At 36.7% G+C, this 19,666-nt stretch overlaps 1 protein-coding gene across 2 annotated transcripts in view; it reads right to left on the bottom strand.

The window, feature by feature from the left end:
* Nucleotides 1-19,666, bottom strand: part of LOC132934539 (lysophosphatidylserine lipase ABHD12-like) — a 104,209-nt gene that overhangs the window by 28,518 nt on the left and 56,025 nt on the right. The window contains exon 1 of one of the 2 annotated variants that reach the window (XM_061000857.1): nt 799-858. The exons of the other annotated variant lie outside the window; for it this stretch is intronic. The gene's annotated coding sequence lies outside the window, so the exon portion shown is untranslated. Of the gene's footprint in view, nt 1-798; nt 859-19,666 lie in introns of those variants that run through there. 2 annotated transcript variants of the gene reach the window in all.

The raw sequence follows: 19,666 nt of genomic DNA, 5'->3' as shown, positions 1-19,666 counted from the left end.
CTTGACGTATAGTAAAATATAACAGTATTTAGAGGTAATTTAAAAAATCAAGTTTCCACGAATAATATTTTTGGTATCTTTAACATTGTTAACCAACTTATGTTGAATAACCTTGTATTACATTTTAAAATATCAAGTAAGTGTACAATAATTTAATGTGTATAATAGTGTATAATACATTTTCGTGATTTTGACGAAATTCGTCTAAATTCTAACTTGAAAAACTTATAAATTTATATTTAGGCCATGTATTTTCAAAGTGTTTTAATAAGTATAATATGAATAACTTATGAGCAAGATTAGAATATAAAATATATATACATATATTATAATTTAATAGCAAAATAATAATTCATATTTCAAAACGTCTGTAAATAAATTAAAAAAGTAACATATTATGAAAATTATCACATGAAGAAATTAATATTATCAGTATTTAATTAAAATGTTAAGTATAAGTACGGTTTTTCACTTTTGAAGTACAACAAAATAAGAAAATTGATTTCGGTAAAAAAACTGGTTTTCATAAAAATGTACTTACATTTTTCCTTAATGTTTTTTTTGTGTCTTCAAATTGTTTTTAAAAGTACTTAATTTTTACCTCCTAAAAGTATCAAATACATACTATTCCTATCAGAAACCATATATCATAAATATCATAAAAAATTGTAAGGACAAATTCTAATATTAACCCATAAAATTGTATTTTATAAGTGTACCTATAGTTAATGCATGCGGTATGTATGAACAACTGTGTTGAACTTTTTTAGATGGAAAATATATATTGAACGATCTTACCTTAATTAATGACTGCATAAACACAACGTTATCAAGAGAACGATAGAACACAAATTACAATTTTAGAAGTGGACGCACGAATAGTCTAATTAACCAAATAGGTAACCTTTATAAAATTTGAGAAGAACCCGATCATGCAATGTCAAACACGTTGTGTAAGTGGTTAACCATGAAATTTAATGTATTTATACTGACTGTATAAGCACCTATACAACTATAGAAAAAATAGGCATATAAGTACTAATTTTACAAATGAGAATTATTTACTATTAAAAAACATTTTTATATTCTTTTACGTAAGTAAAATTAATAAACTGGTAAATGTGAATAATAATAAAAACGTATTTTTTCTTTTTATTTCAGTTCTAATTTTTTCCTAAAAATTTAAAATATCTTGTATAAAGATGTAATTAGTCTCTTATATTGCCAATGCAGTATAAACTGATTTAAATTATTATTTGTAAGAAAAATTGGAATTTTAATTAAATTCACTGCATAATTAATTTTTTTTCATAGGTACCTACCATTTTATAATTTTTTTTTATAAATTTTGAGGAATTTATATGTTCTAAATAAATAAATAAATAACTGTTCCAAGAATCAATCGGATATATGTTTCTTTTTTTAAATTTATATGTTCATTGTAAATTAACTAATTATTATATTATTTTATAAACGACGATTTTAGTTGTGACGTATTTTCTCGTGAACCATTGAACTGATTTACTTGAACATTCCTTTCAATCCCACAAAGGCTTGTGCAATTTTGAAAATGCTCTTTTTGGTTTTACATTGAGTCTTGCATTTTGTAGTTGATTTTTGATTTAGTTATGTATTTACTTATTCGGATAATCCAAAAAATATACAACTTCAAGAAAATATATAATGATGCATAAAAATCCATACTTGAAGTAGTCTTTGTAGTTATTCATGAAGAAACCACTATTAAATATTAACTTTTTGCTAAAAGCCCTATATTCTCAATACAAGAAATGTACAACAGAAAGCAACGTCATCTAGAAAGTAATTATATCAAACAGCAAGAACGTCTCAGGAAACATAATATACTAAAATTAAGGACTTACTAAGCTCCCTCCAAGCACACAAAACTTCTTTCCCAACCAATGAAATATTCTAAAATATCTAGAAATGGATCGAACTGTTTAAAGTTCGAAAAATTGAACCAAACTTTAGGTTTGAAATTCGAAACTATTTTTAAATAAACCGAGCCGAACCGAACTCGAACAAAAAGTTCAAAATTTAATGATTAATGTGAACTCCAAAAAACAATTGAAACACGCCAAACGTTTCAAACAAAATTTTTTTTATATTTTGACAAATAATAATTTAATAATTACATAATAATGTAAGCTGATCAATTTCACAATAATAATATTACCTATTTTAATAGATTTTGTAGTTTTTGCATTAAATTATATACATTAGCTGGTATTATGTATAAATACATAACACATATATAATATTATATATACATTTAAATATTCAAAACTAATTAAACTCATAAAAAACAGCATAAAATATATGTTGGTACCATCATGTCATGTTAGTACAACCGATAATATTATATGACTGCTAAGTTAACATAGCTGGAAATGTTAATGGAAACATGCAGAACAATCATCGTCCTACTTTCACTGGCATTCAAATTGGCGAACAGTGACATTGAAGTCTCCATTAAACAAAGATGGAAGAAGTATGTATTACGGAATAATATTTTGTATTAGGACTTTCTGTAATAATAAAAATACGATATTTAATATTTGACTATAGAACGTTGTTATGAAATATATTGAATTGATGAAATTACTTTTATGTTTCTCATAATAAATAACAATTTTATATTAAACTTTGGATTCAGGTATTACGCAATTGGGACTTTTTAAACGATTTTTTCTGTTTAACCTAACCCGCAGTAGTAACAAGACAAGTACAATGTACTAGCACTATACATATTTAATATTAATATAGTGACCGCCTGCCCGTCTATATCATCACCAACCCCATCTGTGGGTCGCAGGCAGCGCGACCCCGTCGACTCTCCCACCGTGGAGGTATCACGGCATAAGGTGGGACGTGTCGCGTTTGACGTATGGTCGGTGGAAAAATCTGGTCAAATAATATGCTTTCATCGGGCCGACAGCACATCGTCCGACATAAAAAGTATCGCCCGCGCAGCTTCAGGTACCGGTTAGGTATAGTATCATAAATAATTTATTGACATGCATATTATAATAACTGCATTAAGTGTTTGTTTGTGTTGTGATTCCTATCATCTCAACCCTAACCTAACCTAACTGGACTCTTAACTATGTTTATTGAACAGGATCAAGTTTATTAATATATTAATTATTAATTTATTATGAATAAGTCATAGGAGTTTTTTAAAATATTAACCCTACCGTCAAATGACGCATAGAACTCTTGTGATATTAATTAATCATTTTATTTATTTATTTATATAATTGTTTCAATACACCACTACGTGTTTTTTCACAGTGTTTAATTTTTAAATATTATAAAAAAATATTTTTCGGTTATTCCTTAAACAAACTCAATATGTTTAAATGCAATCATTGTTAAGTATAATATCTAAGAGTCTACAGGATAAATGTATAATTGATAACTCGGTGGTGGTGGTGGGGAGATGGGGTAAATATACATCACATACGTACGCGATCATCGGCGGCGGATCAGTGGGATAGGGGTGGGGGTTAATATAAAAAATATGTATCAGTCACGTGATGAGTAGACAGGTTCAGGTGGAGGGGTAAATATACGTCACACACGTATGCAATCAAGGATCAAGACTCTCCAACAAGGATCAAGGATCAAGACTCTCTAATAAGGATCAAGGGATCATACATCAGAACATACTAAATCATACTACTGTAGTAGTATTCAATAAACAGAAATAATACTTATCTAAGAAATACAATTTTGAAATATTTAACTGACACTCTAAATACAATGAATTACATTAAAATCAGAAGTGAAGTAAGTCAGTCAAAATGAGACCAAAGGTTACAAAAAGAGACCATTAATAATAAGAATATCTACGAAAACCAAATATTGAACATATGAAAGATTGTAAATATACTCCAAGTAAGGAACATACCAAGAAAATACTTTGTCGGCAGTGTGCACACAGAAGAACCATCCATAAAAAACCTCATTATAAATTATTATTAAAAAAGAAAGTCATCCACCTGAATGACGAATAATAATATTATCACAACTAAATCAAATACATTTTTGCAGAAGTGTTTTACACATTCAAAAAGTCCACAGACATCAAAAAAAAAAAAACATTCTCGAAAACAAATCATCAAAATACAATTACACTGTACACAAAAATAAGTGCAGTTGTGCAGATAATTTAGTATTGACGATAAAGCCAAAAAAAAATTGGAAGATGATTATAAAAGTAGTTGTTAAGTGGTACAGAGAAAATATATAAAAATAGCTACAGACTTATATTATAAAGGTAGAAGAAAATGACTTATGTCGGCGAGAATAACATTGAAATGAGTCTCGCAAATACTTTTGGGTTATCGGAGTTGAGCCCGACCAATATTTTTAGGTTGTTTGAGTTGAGTCTCTTCAGCCTTTTAGCGTTACCCAGAAGACACCACATGGAGGATGGCTGAGTAGTGAAAAAAAATGTGAGTGATTGTATTTTTTTAATCATAATACAAACAGTCAATTCAAAATAATAATAATTATGTGTAATATAATAATGTTAATAATTAAATAGTTTCTTTTTTTAATCATATAGTAATAATAAGTAAAAGGAAATTATGTATAGTATAATAATGTTAATAATTAAATAGTTGCTGGTAAAAATTTAAATGATACAGATTTTAAAAAGTAAATTCTGCCATTTAGCTTATTTATGTATTTGTTTGTCTGCTCCCGTACAAAATGTTCTTTTTCTAATTTTTTTTATATGGTTTCTTTGCTTTGCTTCTTAGTTTTATATATATGTCTGACTGTATTCCCCGAAGAGTGTCCACAAGAATAAAAATATTTGTATGTTCCGAATGAAAAAAGGCATTTAATTTTGCATTAAAACTTTCACAACTGTTAGTGGTCTGATTAGTGGTTGCTGAAAAATCACTCCAAACTTTGGGGGGAAACTGTGAAACATCATTGTCAACGTAATCTGTAAAACTATCAATTTTTTCGTCGTCACATGGTTTTATTGCCATCAAATCTTCCGTGAAACATTGGACTACGTCATTTTCGTTTAAAAATGGAAATCTAAAAAAATACTTGAGATATCTTTTTTTCTCAGAATCAGACTTGTATTCTTTAGACAAACCTAACTTCTGAATTGTACGCTACCAAATTTGATCCAAATGGAATCGACACCCTTTATTTCTAACATTGGTCCAGACTTGTTTAATTGCATTGTGGATTCCATTTTAAAAATCTACATACATTTCTGAAAGACTAAATGCTAAACTTAGCGATGTACAATAGTTAATAATATGTTGAAATGCTTTTACATAAATATTCGACTCTTTCGTGGGCAACAACAAAAACACAAGAGGAACATATGAATCTTTATAGTAACCATGAATCGTAAAAATTTGGGTAAAGTATTTAGGACAGCTCTTAAACGTCCCGTCAATATATATATTTTTTACATCACACAAAACATCTAAATTAATTTTTATTGAAAATCCCACTAACAAATTTTCGAAATCGTTCAAAAACATAAAGTTCCCGTCTTTATTTGTTTCATTAATTTTAATGCATTTTGAGTCTCCTTGGTACTTTTGGATAATTTTGGATGAAGCAACGAACGAGCATGGTGAATGTTTTGTTTGATTAAAATAACGTCGTTTGTCGTGAGAGTTGAAATGTCACCATTTTTAAACTCACTATGTAAAATCTTCGATGGCTGGACAGAAATATCATCCACAGCTTTCATTTTAACAGCGTTACTGATTTTCTGTCTAGTAAGTACATTTTCGTCACACTTATCATGTCTGTGTTCATTGAAAATTTCTGACATAACATTATTAGATGTTAATTTAAAAAAAAAACACTTACACGAGTTTTCGATTGTTACGGGGCGTCACTAAAACGTCCCGTGTCGTGAAATAATTTGAACGCACGTGTGTTTTATGGTAATTACATTCCTGTATTTTCATTTAACTTTAATAAATTTACATGAATAGGGTTAAGTAAAGCGTCGAGTAAGTTGTTCCGATCAGACTTAAGTAAGTGGACCGGAACAGTCAGTGATGCTTACTTGCCGAGGCTGGACTCTAATTACAAGTTGCGGGGCATAATAGACGATGCGTACAATTGAGGGATCAGAGATTGACCGTCGCCGGTACAAGCTTAATTAAGCGGTACTCCGGTGGCGAGTCGAATCCGGGACGGTCAACTTGAATAAGTGCCGTGGGTATAGTAAGGTCGCGAAAAAAAGTAATCTTGAATGACGGCAGCGTCCGGTCAAGCGTTGGTATGATTATCGTTCTCGGGGTTCGGCCTGCTGTCGTCAGAATTGAGTCCTTGAGTCTGTTAGTCCGAGCGTTTGATGGATGAGTTGGTCACCGGGGAGTTCCGCCGGTCGGTGATGACCCGTGTCACGCCGGACAGACGATCTGTCGCTTTCTCGGGGCTTCGGTCATCGGTGGCTGCGCTTCCGCGGTCTGTCATTCGCTGGTCTCCGGGCGTCCAATCTGGAGTGATTCATCGGTCGGGAATTGCGGGTGTCGCACCGTATAGACACGTAAGTCACCGAACACTCAGAAGAGAGCGCCGTATGGTCTTTGGTGTAGGCAATCTACCGTCACTGCAATAACAGTAGTAAGCCGGGTGAGTCCGAGTTCGTTGTCGGCGGCGTTGGTCCGATGGGGCGTCGTCTGCTGTTCGGTTCTGCTGGTAGCTGTAATCGTAACGGCGGCGTCGCCGTATAATATTCACCAGCTGGCTGTTCTGCATCGCTTCGTCGATTGTCGTTGCTTGCTATTTCTTCAGGTTTCTTTCTTTTCATCTTTCAATTCGGTCCGTTATGTGTGGATGATTGAAGTTTGAATGAGTGTGAAAGTGTTGAGAAGAAAAAGGTTGATTTATCGCTTTGCTTTTGCTTTGAAGGGGCGCCTATGCCGTTAACTATACCAGGCTTTTGCCTCTACTAGTGGATGAAAATTTGTGAGGGTGATTATTTTTAAATTGTTGGCCTACCCATGATAGAGGGTAAGGTTTGATCCTGTTTTTAGTGGTTGGAGGGGGGGGGGGGGGGTTAGTTTTACCTAAGAGTCGGATGTGGGCATGAACAGAGAAGGAGTTTTTGTTGAACATCGATTTAGATTGGGTACGGATAGAGTTTTGGATGGACTTGAAATTGGCAGATTTTAAAAGGACCGAGTTTTTGACAATAGTGGGCATGCTTGTTACCGTGCAAATACCGATGTTTTGGACAGATTTGATGCGTTTCCAGTGTCAGGGACCGATAAAGGGTGCCCAAGAGGAGCCTGCATAAGAGAGAATTGGAGAGACGTAGAGCTTTAGAATGTTGAGTTTCGAAGTCTTTGGGACGGGGCTAGAAAGGTTAAGTATGGGGAAGAGCATTCCGTGAACGCGAGTGGCCTTTTTGCTGGTGTTTTGGACGTGTTTATCGAAGGTGAGTCTGCGGCCGACTGTAACGCCAAGGTATTTTGCGTGATTGGACCAGTTCACTGGATGATTGTCGAGTATTAATGGTGGGATTGGTGAAGTGACGGCGTAGCTGATTTTTTTCCGTTATTACTAGTTTTATGTAGTCGGGTAATCGGAAGGATGAATTTTTATGTCTAGGGGTAAATATGCTAGCTGCGATCGCGTGTTGTAGATTTTTAATTAGACTGTCGATTGCCGAATCGATGGACTGTCTGTTGTTGGTCGGACGTTCGGTTAGGTTAGGCAAGTTTGAGAGGATTGTTTTGTATTTTGTCCAGTTTATGAAGCGGTTAGTAATTGGAGGGGACGGTGATACCGGAGTACACATGGTCTCCAGAAGAATAGGGTTGTGGTCAGAAGATAGTTCGTTGAGGTTGTCGATTTGGGTAGGGTATGGTAAACGAACAAGAACGATGTCTAGTATGTCGGGTCTGTATTGAGAGTTTGTCGGGAAGTATGTGTGGGGGATGAGGGAGCTGTAATGGTATAGTCTGATTGTTGAACGTGGTCAAAGAGGACGCGGCCGGCAGCTTTTGTCGAGTGGCTAAACCACAGAGGGTGTTTGGCGTTGAAATCACCTGCTGAAATTTGCCATTCAGCACTTTGGGTTAGGAAGTCTAAGTCGCGAGTCGTGAGTGTGGTGCCAGGTGGTTTGTATACCGCTGATATAAGTACTTCGTGGCCATTTATTTGGATAAGGACGGAAGAGGTTTGAATGACTGTGTTAAGGGTGGTAGGTTGGTGAATGATGCGTCGGTGAATTAGGACTGCCGTGCCACCGTGAGCAGGCGAGCCGCGGATGGGTGGCAGATCGTTCCTGTAAGTGAAATAGTTAGGAATATGAAGTTTGGTAGAAAGGGATAGACAGGTTTCGTTAAGTAAGATTATGTCGGATTTGAGTAGAAGTGCGAGGGAACGTAGTTCGTTGAGTTTGTGTTTAATACCATTGGAGTTCCAAAATAGTATTTTTAAGTTATTCATCTTGAGGTGAGAGTATGGACAGGAATGTTTTGATTGTAGTTTCTATAAGTATTTTTGGATCTTGATTGTTAGATAGTGCAGTCAGTAGGTTGGTGAGCAGGTTGAGAATCATTGGTAAGTTTAAATTGTGGGACTGGAGAAACTAAAGAAGTGTGCACTGATTAAGATGTTGCTGCGGAGTAAGTCATTGCAGAGTTTGGTGGAGTGGTCGGGATTGGTTGTGAGGCTTGTTGTTGGACGGAGTTTTGGTTCGGTGATGGAGATACCTGCTGTTTTTGCGCTAAGAATTGTGGGCAGCCTCGAAAGTTTTCCGTGTGTGGACCACTACAGTTGCAGCAAGTCGGAGCTTGTTCGAGGGTTTTGGGGCAGACGTTGGCAGTGTGGTTTCCAGCGCATTTAACACATCGTGGCGGGTGACCACAGTTTCGGGAACCATGGCCAAAGTGTTGACATGAGAAGCACTGGGCAGGGCCGGAGGGTTTTAGAGGTTCAACCGAGATTCCCAAGTAAAATAAATTGGTAAGGAGAAAAATGTCCTTAGCAGTCGGGTTTGCGGCAATGTGCACGAGACACATTGACATTGGCTTTTCCGGGGTGCCAAAGCGGTGGACGAATTTGACGGAGTAACCCAGGGACTCAAGTTCATTCTTGAGTTCATCCGGAGTTATGTCGTTAGGTATTCCCTTCAGAACAACCTTGAGGGAACGTTCCTCGGGGAGAGAAAAAGTGTGGAACTCGGTCCCATGTTTCAGTAGGATGCTTTGGATTAGCCGGAATTGGGTCGCATCGGCGGCCTTTAAGGTTACCCGTTCGCCGGAGGACTTGGCCGACACGGAGCCCGGTTGCAAGTTGGGTAGAGAGAAGATTATGGGTGCGACCTTACGCCAGGAGACGGAACTCATGACGATGGGTGTTGATCTTGATATTGGTGGGGTTTTTAAAGGAGTTTGGGTGTTGGTTACCGCAGAAAGCAATGTGTCTGTTGAGTGCACGGGAGTTAGCAAGGACCGTAAGCGTTGAGTCGAAGCGCTCGAGTCAGAGAAAGAGTCTAAGGTTTCAGAGTTGGATGTTTTTGATGGAGTTGGAGAGGGGGGAGCAGAACGTTGACGTGCAATTTTAAGCAAGTGGATGGTAAGGGGGTTACCCCCCTTTGCGTTTTTTGCCCATGTGTGATGGGCGTGGGTGTGTTTTTTTTTGGGACGGGATGCTGTGGCTATGTGAGGGCGCAGCCCCACAAAAGCTAAAACGGAGGGACGTCGCTTCCGCGACGGCTTACTTATGGGCGCTGGTGTCCTGTTGGAGAGCGGTGAAAACGGCTGTTTGAGTTGAAGGTTCGTGGTGTGAACCGTGGGCACTGGAGCCCTGTTGAAGCAGTGAGAAACAGCTGTTTCGAGGTTGTAAGTTAGTGGTGTGATCTGTGGGCGCTGTTGCCCTGTTGAAAGCGGTGAGAACGGCTGTTTAAATGTGACGGGTTTACTGGTGTGAGCCAGTGGGCGCTGATGCCCTGTTGAGAGCGGTGAGAAACGGCTGAATGAAGGAGCTGTCAATGAACGCTGGCTGCGGAGTAGTAGTTGGTAGAAGACGTCTTGATAGGATAACTGTTGGCAGGATAAGTTGATTTATCGCAATTTTTGCAATTTGCTTTGATGGGGCGGCCTTTGGCCTATTAAGAGCACCTGGTTGGGCCATTTCTCTCTGAATGAGGTTATTTAATTGATTTGTTTTGGTCTGTTCATGGGACAAGGCATGATAAGTGGGGATATTTTCTCCGTGAAAGTGCATGAGCAAGATTCTTTGAGAGATAAAGTCCTTCGTCTTGAAGGGTATCTATAGACATTGAGTTTCGTAGGTTTTGATTTGAGACCAGGTAGTGGGCGCCAGTCATGGTACGTAGTGCTACGGATTGGAAGACCTCGATTTGTTTCCAAGATGATTGGCGAATTTTATTTCTCCAAACAGGAGCTGCATATAAAATGATGGACCTGAGGTATGTTTTATATATTGTCAGTTTGTTGGCCAGTGGAACGGTACTGTTTCGGTTTAGGATCGGATATAGTGCGACAAGGGCACCGCGCGCCTTGCGAATGGTATTTTGGATATGTTTGTCGAACCTTAGATCGTAGGTGAAAGTGATTCCAAGATATTTTGCGTGGTAGCTCCATTTAAGATGTTGATTTTGTAGTTTTAACGTCGTCTTGTGTTTTTTGGATCGAGGCCCAAATATCACTGCTACCGTTTTGGATACGTTTAATTGGATTCTCCATTTGGTGAGCCAGTTGTTCGTGACGTCCAGTTGCCTTTGTAGTTTGTAGGCTGCATATTTGTAGTTTCGGTCGCTTGTGTATAGGAGCGTATCATCCGCAAAGAGAGCCAGTGTGACTGGTCCTACGGTCGGGAGATCGTTTACGTAGACCGAGTATAAGAGCGGTGAGAGGCGTGACCCCTGAGGGACACCCGCTTCTATATTGAAGGGAGTCCTTTTATTATGTCAGATGCTTCTTTGGGTGTTATATAGTCATCTGATGGAGGAATTACAAGGGTGCATAGTCTTTGGATTGAATTTGTGACTTCAGGTGATGGTGGGCCCGGATTGTTTTGGAACTGGGCTGACATTGTGTCTGCGAAGAGTTCTGCCTTTAGATTGGTGTCGTATATTTTTTTCCCATCAGGTGCTTTGAGAGGTTGACTTGCAGGTTGTTTATGGAGGAGTCGTCGATTTAGTTTGTATATAGATTTGTTTTTGAAATTGAGAGTGGCAGTGAAAGAATTCCATTCAGATTGTCTATGACGAGTGAGGATATCTTTGACAAGGGAAGTCTGTGTATTGTACAGCGTTTTCACCCAAGGTCACGTGTGCGTTGCCAGCTTCTCCGTAGTAAGCGCTTGGTATCAAACTCAAGCAGTATGTCATCAGGTAGTGATTTCGGGGGGTCTAGCTGTCTCGGTTTATAGGAACAGTTTTTGAACTCTGATTGGATGGCTTGGGTGAGTTGATCGATGTTTTTGTTGATGTCATCGATAGTGGTGATGCGAATATTCTTTATATGGGGAGTTAGTTCAGTTTCGAACTTTCTCCAGTTTATGCGTTTCCTTGCTGATGGTGGCCCGCACATAGAAGGTCGGAATGATAGATTTAATATCTGGGGGTTATGGTCTGACGATAGGTCGCAGTGATTGGTGAGGAGGTAGTGCATGTTTGGCAAGTCTAGTAAGAAAATATCTAGTATATCTGGTCGATGAGTTGCGATGTAAGGATAGTGGGTTGGCGAGTCAGAGGCGACAACTGAGTATCAGTTTGTCCGATCGGCATGTTGTGCGAGAATCTTGCCTGATTTGTTACATTGGGGGTTACGCCAGTCTGTGTGTTTAGCATTAAGGTCACCGCCAATTATGAGGGGGCCGTCGTGGTTGGTCAGCGCGTCCAAATCTGTTGGTTTGAGTGTTGCGCCCGGGCTTTTATATACCGCAGTTATCTGGGCGATGTTGTTTGCGAGTTTTATGTTAACCGAGGTCGAGTCAAGCTCGGTTTGGGTATTCACGTGTTGATGAACAATGCCACGATGGATGAGCACTGCGGTTCCCCCGTTCGGTGGGGTTCTTGGCCGTGGTTGGCGATCTGTGCGGTAAGTGTGGAAATTTGGGATTTTGAGCGGTGTTTTGAGGTCGAGGCGGGTTTCTCCAAGCAGGATGATGTTTACGTTGTGCATTTTTATAAATGTTGTCAGTTCTGATATTCGGTTTCCGATACCGTTGCAGTTCCATGATAAGATTTTGAGATCATTCATCATGGAGTGTAGGAATGGCGTTTATGATTTTCAGGACTGTCGTGATGATCGCATTTTTTGATGCGACATCTTTGCATTCTTGAGCTGTTGTTAGGAGATCTTTAATTATTAGTAGGAGCTTTGGTGCGTTTATTGTGGGTTCAAGTTTTTCTGTTTGGTGCTTTGTTACTCTTTTGTATGATTTGGTTTCTGTTTCTTTGGTGACTTCGTTTGTTATGGGTAGTGTTATAGGTGTTGGAATTGTTGTCAGCACGGATTTTTGTACAAATTTGTTTCTTGTCTCTCTGGAGTGATCTATTTTTTCTTCGCAGAGATCTATGTAGTATGGGCAGCCCCTATAGTTTGCGGTGTGTTTTCCATTGCAGTTGCAGCAGGTTGGAGTGTCATCTTTTGGCTTCTTGCATTCCTTGTTTGGATGATTTGCACCGCACTTTACGCATCTAGGTGGGTGACCACACTGAAGCGATGAATGGCCAAATCTCTGGCATTAAAAGCATTGAGCGGGACCCATTGATTTATATGGTTCTATTTTTACTTTGACGTAGAAAAGTTCAGTGGTTTTGAATATTTCTTTCGCATTTACTGTGCGTTTTAGGGAGACCATGTTGATGGGAAGTCTTTTATCGTTTTTGATAAAGGTGCGGACAAAGTTTGATTTAAAGCCTACTTCTAGAAGATCTTCCATGAGCTCTCGTTGGTAACGTCAAGTGGAACGCCTTTGATAACAATCTTGAGGGATTGTTCTTCGGGTAGTGCATACGTGTGGAAGCTGATTTTATTGATGGTCAAGAATTGTTGAACGATTCTGAATGAGGATTTTTCAGGGCAATTTATTTGGATTTGTAGTGGGATTGATGTAGTTTTTGCGGTCACTTGATCGAGGCCTTGAGTTTTGTACAGGGCTTTTGCTATTTTTCTCCATGGATGGTCAGGGGTTGTTTGAATCAAGATCGGTGGTATGCAAATCGAGCGTTTATTGTCGGATTGTGGGTCATTTTTAAGTGGTGTTTTGCTTGTCTCGTCGTTGTCCGAAGAACCAGAGGAGGTGGACAAGTTGTCACTGTAGAAATTAGAATTGGCATGCTCGGAGCCGCCCGCAGAAGCGGAACGAGAGCGGGAGTTGCCGCCGGTGGTAATATTCGTATCCGCAATTGGTGAATAGTTGGGTGCCTTAGCCAGCTTCTTTGAAGTTGTTGGATTTTCAGGAGGTGAGGTTGAGCTGGATTATATCAGCTTTGCGTTTTTTCCCCGTGAAGGATAGGTCCTTGAGTTGTGGGTTTGGTTGTAATGGTGGTGGTGAGAAGGTCTGAGTTCGACCTTTCTTTTCGATGGAGTAGGGTGGTGTTGAGTTGCGTTTGTTGTGTCCGACGCCACCGTGGTGAGTCATGGTCGACGATAAGCGCGGATTGGTAACCTTGGCAACCGGTGCGTGACCCAGCCGTGGCACCCGTTAGGTGACTTGCCTCGTGATCGAGCAGGGGGGGATATATAAAGTTTTCTACTTACGTAGGTCTGAAATAGATTGAATAATGGTGTCTGAGCGTGTTGCGCATTCAAGTTGAAAGTTAAACACGTCCGCACTGAATGATACTGGATGATGCTGGATGACACACTTGATTATGATTGATTTATCGGTGGTGGGACACCGGTATTCAATCACGTCACCATACTGACTAGTAAACCTCCTGTTTTGGTTGGTTCGGTCGGCGTCCGTTTGTGCTCTTATATCCGGTGATATCTCCCCTTATCCTGTTCCGATCCGATCGCGGGTGGTGCCTATGGATAGGTATTTATCTCCCCTATCCGATGTTGCCATCCCCGACCCTTTTGGACCATGTCTTCCTCTCGTTCTTCCCCTCTCACCCTTTCGGCAATACTGACTCCCTTACTATCTCGATTGGGCGTCGCCTCTACTTTCCCTGGTGGGTTTGGTGGTATCTCTTAATAGGTTTCCTCCATTGATACCACCCTTGTTGCCATATGCCATGATTTTAAGTGTCTTTTCTTCGTTTGACCAATCTCAGCCTGTGATTGGTCGAAACTGTCTTATCTTGGTTGTTGGTCCTGAAAAGAACCGTTTTCGTGTTGTGTGTGGCAAAGTTGTTCCGTAACACGATCGAAACTTAAAACCTTATAATAATTTTAATTGTTTTTTGTTTTTCATTTAACATTCACTCCATTTTTCACTGTAAGTATTAATAAATTGTGTGTTCATGAAGTATTCGGCACGACTGATTGATTTTGAACAAGTACCACCGGGACTATCCGTTATCGTTGCGTATCCGGTATAATATGATGTGCAAGATTCAAGGTCACCGGCTTAACAGGTAGTTATGACATTTTATCTATATGGACTCAATTCAAAGATATTAAGATAATATCCTGGACTCAATTCAAACACATAAAAGTAGCATGGACTCAATTCAATATCATCGGTCAGCGATAAGGGTTAAAACTTAAGAGGAACAAGAAGAGAAACAACATAATAACATTTGTTAAAACTGAAATTATACGTTAAGGAATAAAACATTTTAGTACCATGATATATCAGAAAAATTATTATTTATATTAATAGTGATATCTAATAAAATATTAAAATCATGAGATACTAGAAAATACAAAGGTATGGTCCGTTCAATAATGACGTGTTTGATCACAACACTATAGATCATAATTACTACACTTTTTAGTATTATGAACAACGTATAATAATATTATGACAAATATTATGAACGACGTATAATAGTATTATGACATTATATGTATTATTATTTTATATTGTGCATTGCTAAGACTTGTTATAATAACTTGTAAGTTTTTTCTTAAATAAATATTTGAAAGTTCGTATCCTATACGATAGACTATTTTTATAATACATAACTGTGTTTATCTTTAAATTTTAAATGTTTATTCAAATATTAAAAAAAAAATATATGTGAAAAAATAGTTCAAACATACCTAGTTATAAAAGTATTATTTTTTCTATTGATTATATAACTGAATACCAATTTAATCTAATCAATACAATTACCTATAAATCTACTTTAATCATTTTAACAAATAATATAAGATATGGCCAGTGGAAAGCATTGGTGACACACTAAAACAAATCTTTTCAAATGGTGCCATTTATAAAAATAACTATTGATTATAGCCACCTTTTACATGTCTGTGAACTTGACCCACCCACCTTACATGATACGATCCAAATCATAAAATTCAAATGACCCCCGCCCAATTTTGCATAAACTAAATTTTACCTGATATTTTACTGTTAGAGTTTACATTAAAAGAAGGTATTTGCGAGGGAGTTTATATGTGCTCATACGATCTTCTGTTACTGGGCGCTCGGCCTACCATTGTTTGTCCACGGCCCGTATGCATTAAGTTTTAAAACTAATATCAGCAATTAGCTAATTTATATTCTTTTTAGATCTGAAAACAAAGAGGCATATTATATTTATTATTTTACTATAACTGATCCAATGGACGTTGTCCTGTCCAATTTTTAATTAATTTGTTTTGATCGTTTTATGAATTTCTTAAAAACAATAGAACAAGTCACACTACCTACCTATAGAATTAAAAATACAAGCTTTTCGAGTAAACGGACTGAAATTAAATAAATAAACTAAACTTGAAAACCACTTTTTTATGTGGGACCCGTAATAAAATTTTAAATTGAAACAAAAACCGAAATAACAAAGTAAATAAAATGAAGATAAGCGGGTACTAAAAAATAATTTTTTTTCCTGTCACAATGTAACCTTTAAAATAATACCTCAACTATATTATGTATTTAACTAATTAATTTTTTTTCCTTCTATTTACCACAAATATAATGCTGATGGCCTTAGTTGTTGAAGCAGAAATTTATAATTTCAAAACCAATAAAAAATAAATAACACTTATAATATAAATATTATTCTATATACCTACATTCATTTTTCAACATTATACCAAGAGATTTTATATTTTGTTTATCGCTATCACGTACAATGTAAATATACATTTTTTAATCTTTGTCGTCTATCATACAGCATCGAATTCTGAACCACTATTACCTAGATATTATGTAAATTTTCATGGACATTTTTTTTTGTGAAAATTTTGAAAATTTCATAATTTATAGCTGCCAAGTAAGTTTATAACATCAAGCTTAACATTTTATATTAGGTACTTCAGTACCTCTGTAGGCTTTAGACAACTTGAAGGTAAGTCAATATAGTCAGTGTAAACAACGTTTATACGATTATTACAAAATAAATTATTTTTAAAAATAAAACAAAGAAATCAAAATTTGAAAATTTCAGCGAAAAAAAAAATTTTCAAGCTTACATCCCTATACTGTTACCGCATCCACCCTCTCCCTCTCAGGAATTGCATCGCTTATATGTAGAGTTGACTGGTCATAGTGATGATATATATGTTACGGGCAAAGTATACAATTTGGTCATTTTATACAATGGCCGGGTGTTATGTAAAATGACCTTCATATATTGGGTAATATGGATAATACTATGTAATTGTAAATTATAAAGCATTTTATTAATTATACTTTAACTTTATAAACGTGATAAATATTAACTAGGAGGTACCTATACTAATATACCTATACAACAAACTATTTAATTCTAAAGTATAGTCAAAATACCAATGTTGGATTATTATCTGTAGATTTGGTATTTTGGTTTGGTCTTATCGACTTATCGGGCAGTCACATATTATTTGATTGTAGTGATTATCGTATAATGCCATAATAGATAGATATCATATTTTACCTATATCGATTAATTCTCGTAAAATTAACTATTTAGTAACCGCGAATCGTTTGTATAGTGCAGTTATATTTCGAATATGGAAAAGTTTAATGTGGACTTAAATGATTTGTTAGAAAAAAAAGGTTCAAATCACATATAATTCAACTAAAGAATAATTAAAAAAAAAAGGAACCGAATGATTATAAACTTTTAAAAAAATACGACGTTTTAAACGTAACTAATGTTAACAAGTTAATTGTACCTGTATCTGAAAATAATGAAATTAAATATTATGTACACGATGAAGAGTTATTTGATATTATACACGATGTTCATTTATCAATTGGACACGGTGGCCGAAACAGAATGGAACACGTGGTAAATGCAAAGTACAAAAATATCACTAGAGATATGATTATGCTATACTTAAATAGTTGCGAATCATGTCAAAAAAAAAGGAAGCACGGCCAAGAAAGGGTTGGTGGTAAAACCAATTATATCTTCTGAGATGAATTCTCGTTGTCAGATTGACCTAATAGATATGCAAGCACAATCGGATGGTGAGTATAAGTTTATATTGGTTTACCAGGACCACCTCACAAAATACGTATTACTTTGACCGTTAAGACACAAACGTGCTGAAGACGTAGCGTATGTATTATTAGATATTTTCACAACATTCGAAGCACCATCAATTTTACAGTCGGATAATGGTCGAGAATTTGCAAATAAAGTTGTAACTGAAATATGTACGATGTGGCCAGAACTTAAAATAGTTCATGGTAAACCTCGTCACTCACAGAGCCAGGGTTCAGTTGAACGAGCTAACCAGGACATTGAAAATATGCTTGCTACTTGGTTGACATATAACCGTACTAAAAAATGGAGTGAGGGGTTAAAATTTATCCAGTTTATGAAAAACCGTTCATTACACTCAGGAATAAAATGCTCACCTTATGAAGCTATATTCGGTACAAAAGCAAAAATTGGATTAAAGAGTACACTTCTGCCAATAAATATAATACGTGATTTAAGATCAGAAGAAGCCCTCGAAACAGGTCTGAATTCTATTTCCACTACTTCAAAGAATAACAACGACATCGAAAATACCGAAGGTATAAAATAAAATAATGGTAATAATAATATTTCTTGTTGAATATTATTAAAATTACTCTATGTGTTTGTTTTATTTTAGCTATACCTTTAAGAATAAAATCTATTTGTGAGAGTAGAAATGAATCACTTAAAAATTTAAAAGTTCAAGCGACAAAAATGAAGCAAGCTTCTGAAAATCGTTTCCATCCCGGCGAAGTTGGTCAGTCAGTAACGGTTAAGATTCCAGACGTCGATAGGGCCCGTAGTGATTTTAGAAATATTATTGGAGTTATTCTTTCGAGTACCTATAAATACTATACTTTTATTATTAATATTCCAGATAAACTAATAAAATTTTATTTATTTTGTTTTACAGTTAACAATGACATGTACGAAATCGGGACTTAGGAAGGTCGCCTTTCAACTTTGTATAGTAGAAACCTATTTGTAATTTGCAAGGAAAGATTTCTGAAAGTCGATGATGTGCCACAAACCAAGATTTCACTCCAAGAGACAGCACGGAAATTTTCTAATTTGGGTGGTCAGGGCTACGACCGATGTACGTGTGAACAAAAATGTAAAACACGGAAGTGCAAGTGCAAAGCTGCGGAGCGACTATGCATATCAAAATGCCACGGGAGTAGTACATGCGATAATAAGTAAAAAACTGATAACATTGAGTATAAATATTATCATTACTCAATGGTAATAAATAATAACTACTAATAAGTAATGAAATATAATTAAATAGTAATAAAATATAATATTAGTATAGGTACCTCCTAGTTAATATTTACCATGTTTATAAAGTTAAAATATAATGAATAAAATGCTTTATAATTTACAATTACATAGTATTATCCATATTGCCCAACATATGAAGGTCATTTTACATAACGCCCGGACATTATTTAAAATGCCCGGCCATTGTATAAAATGACCAAATTGTATACTTTGCCCGTAACATATACATAAACTGCCTATTATATCAATATAATATTATGCCACGGGGGGATGGAGTGGCCGAGCGGACTAAGGCGTCGGCTGCGACGCAGCAGACCCGAGTTCGATACTTGGGACGCGGGCGACATTTTTCTTCGGGCAAGTCACGGTGTCTGGAGAACAAGTGCCGCCATCCCCCCGCCCAGGGCATGGCAGAAACCTACGCGCGGGTGCCCCATTAGAAATTCTGCCAAAACACAACACACACGTATACCAACCTACCCAATTTAAAAACCTACACCCATTGGCCTATGTTGCCGCGGGTTACCCAATATAAAAAAAATAAAAAATATTATGCCACACAATACGGACGACCATGTAAGTTTATTGTTTTTGAAACATTCTGCCGATATGTGACTCTGCTATATATACCTACCTAACTCAACTCTCAAGTACGATCCGCACTGTAGGCATTGGTGCAACTAAAAGAGTCTTTAGCACACCCAAGTTCTAATTTAGTGTCCTTTGTTTTTTTTAGGTTTAACTACCATTGTTATACTGATATACCATCAATTTTATGTTAATAAAATATGAAATATTTACCGAAAA

This window comes from Metopolophium dirhodum, chromosome 1 (assembly GCF_019925205.1).
Source record: "Metopolophium dirhodum isolate CAU chromosome 1, ASM1992520v1, whole genome shotgun sequence".
Lineage (NCBI taxonomy): Eukaryota > Metazoa > Arthropoda > Insecta > Hemiptera > Aphididae > Metopolophium > Metopolophium dirhodum.
This window is presented reverse-complemented; position numbering and strand designations above follow the sequence as displayed.